Source organism: Aplidium turbinatum, chromosome 6 (assembly GCF_918807975.1).
Source record: "Aplidium turbinatum chromosome 6, kaAplTurb1.1, whole genome shotgun sequence".
In the NCBI taxonomy this organism is placed as follows: Eukaryota; Metazoa; Chordata; class Ascidiacea; order Aplousobranchia; family Polyclinidae; genus Aplidium; species Aplidium turbinatum.
Genome location: NC_137477.1, coordinates 26,272,162 through 26,275,231, shown reverse-complemented (window position 1 = coordinate 26,275,231; position 3,070 = coordinate 26,272,162). Strand labels below are relative to the sequence as shown.

At 40.1% G+C, this 3,070-nt stretch overlaps 1 non-coding gene across 1 annotated transcript; it reads left to right on the top strand.

Moving 5' to 3' along the window:
- LOC145773062 (U6 spliceosomal RNA) lies at window positions 1-107 on the top strand. The gene has a single exon (XR_014289480.1). It is a non-coding gene; the product is annotated as a U6 spliceosomal RNA (small nuclear RNA).
- The last annotated feature ends 2,963 nt before the right edge of the window (window positions 108-3,070 follow it).

Here is a 3,070-nt window from a genome sequence, read left to right as displayed (position 1 = left end):
ATACTTGCTTCAGCAGTACATATGCTAAAATTGGAGCGATACAGAGAAGATTAGTACGGCCCCTGCGCAAGGATGACACGCAAAGTCGTGAAGCGTTCCATATTTCTTTAAAAACAAAATTTGCAGTACTAAGCTGAATATTTTCATTATACAATCAGAAAAAGTCTTTAAATTTATATATAATATTTTGCCAATTTATTATAAATTCAGTTGGCACACCGACCTATTTTGCCAACAAAAACTTGCATAAAGAGAACACTGCTCGAGAAACACAATAGGCTAACGGTGAAACACACACTAGTGTTCACATGACATTTGCAAACTTAAAATAAGCAACCCTATGCTCACAGACAATTTCGAAAACAGACGTTTTAATCAACCACTGGGACGGTGTGGCTGGACATCGCATTGGAATAACTTTAAGCAACCCCCACCTAGAACTATAATCTGATTGGTCGGTCGGTGGAATCGCATGCAAAGCAAAAATATGCTTCCCAGAAAGTATTTTTTGCCTTCGTGCTTTTTAACTCCTCAAGAAAAGTATTTTTGGTTATACTTGTACGCTGATACCTTTCGCGGGCCGCAGCGATACAGCGTGGCGGGCCGCATGCGGCCCGCCAGTTGGTGACCCCTGAGCTAGACCTAAGCAGGAAAAATGTGAGCATATTTGTAATGGCTTTTCATTACTTTTTTTCTTGGTGAAATATGTGTGTGTGTAGGCCAGGGCTACTCAACTGGCGGACCGCGGTCCGAATCCGGACCTTCTGGGTGTTGAAAGTGGACCCCGGGCTTCTGGAAGAATAACCTCACTGCCACACTTTAGGGTCTCTTTAAACAGATTTCCATTGGGGAAAAGCATTTTTTGTGATTATCCAAGGAGCTGGAGGCTTCGCCCTCAGACGCTTTACCGTCTTCTCTGATGTGCAATCCACACAGCTACACTACAAAGAAACACAAAACATTTTTTCTTTTTTTATTTCTTTGTTTGTGTCAGACAAAAATCCAAGTCGTGTTACATACTACCTGAAAAGTGTTTCGGTGCTCGTAGGCTACTGGTTGTTTAATTTTCGTGGTTGCATATGATGATATGAAATATTCACCGGACCGCAAAAATATTCAACTTCTCAAAATGGACCTTTGCTAACATTAGTTGAGTAGCCCTAGTGTAGGCTATTAGTTTGTTTTTGTGATGATTGTTGGGTTCAGTCCAGTGGTGCCACTCCTAGTGTTTTTCCACTAGATCAAGTGTTCTAGTGTTTTTTTTTTGCTATCTAGTGTGTTTTTAGCGATTTACCGCTATGTTAGTGTGCATAAGTTTGGACAGTGTTCAAAGTAGCCCCACCTATTTTTGTTTGGCTGCATCAAAGTGTTTGTAGTGCTATTCAAAGTGGACTCGATTTTTTTGTCTAGTTACACCCAGTGATGACCAAATTTGAGATATTTAGCATAAATACTTTAAAAAATACACACAAATGACTGTGAAAAGTGTTCAAAGCAGACTAAAGTAGGCTAGGTAGCGTAGTCTACCATAGGGCTTGCATTTCGTCGGCTTACATTTGATGAGTGTGGAGTTCTTAGACTACACTACCTCAGAGATGATTGTGAGTAATATTGCGTTTTTGACAATATATTTGCAAAGGCCAAATTTGGGGAAAATTTGGGAAAATTTTGTTCGCCCCCCCTCCCCCCCAAAATGTTTTACTCTCCTACGGCTATGACTTCAGGGCTCTCACTTTCAAGGAAATTCAGTTCTACTTTGAAATTTTAAGGACTTTTAACACTCACTATAACGCCATTGGCTGTCATTTTTACACATTATGCATGTAAATGATCGTGTATTTATGAATAGGCTACTTGTGTTTTTTTTGTGAATCTAGTGTTTTTTTTTCAGTCAAATCTAGTAAGTTACTTTTCCATGACAAGAGGGTGGCAACAGTGGTTCAGCCGTGTTCTCATTGCTTTAAGAATTGGCGCTCCAGTTGTTTCAGGAACGAGGAGGCGACTGATTCTTAACTACCGTAATTCATCTAAGGCACCTGCAGCTAATAAGGCCCGCTAATTTTCAAACCTCAATATTTTTCTAAATACTGCATAATTTTGAACGAAACTTGGAATGAGGATACTTTGGGTCTATCCAGGGCTGCGATTTTTGCCTTTTTCGGTGACGAGGTCACTCGACACGCGCCATCACTATTCGACAAACGCCGTGCCTTACGAAAAAAAAAAAAAACGAAAAAACAAAATAAAAAGGAAAAAAAAAACTGAGAGAGGACTAAACGTCGTCAGGTCGAGGAACAATCGGGGGGGGGGGCATCACGTGATGCAATCATAAGAGTGCTGATTTATGTAAACTTTCTTGCGCCAGGTACTTCAAAGCAAGGTCTAAAAGCGACGCTTCACACGAGAAACTCCCAAGGCGTCAGCGCCGCCATTTTGAACACTGCGAGAGAATGCTTTGATCGAAGTTCCAACGCCTGGCATCAAACATGTCGCCACACACGTTTTGTGCTATTCGACACAACGGTTTTTTTTTATAGATAAAATAACCGAAATAGGCTACTTTAATTGTCAACGTATTTGCAAGTTTGGATTTATGTCTGACTTATGCACTTGTTGAACTCCAAGATTGCAGAAATGTTTTGCAATGTGAATAAAGAATAGTAGACAGATAAACACGGTTGCAACTTGACTTCCATCCACTAAAAGGGTTTCTGTGATTACGTAATGGGCGATTTTGCATTCACAAAAGCACACAACCCAGCTCGCAAAACCCGTCGTTTTTACATTGAAAAAACGAGAACCGAAAAATATACTAGAGTAGTCTATCTGATGTTTGATTTGTAGTGATGTAATAATACCAAAAGTAGCGATACGCACGCTATTACGTTAAATAACTCAGGGGGAAAGTAAGTTAATTTTGGGTTGATTCAACGCTTGAGTCAGCACAAATCTATTTAATTTTCCTGGCGGGTTACATTGCGTACCCAGACAGCAAAAATCATCATTTTTACATTGATTCAACGTCTACAGACGTGAAGTCAATGCAAAAATAACGAATTTTGCTGCCTGC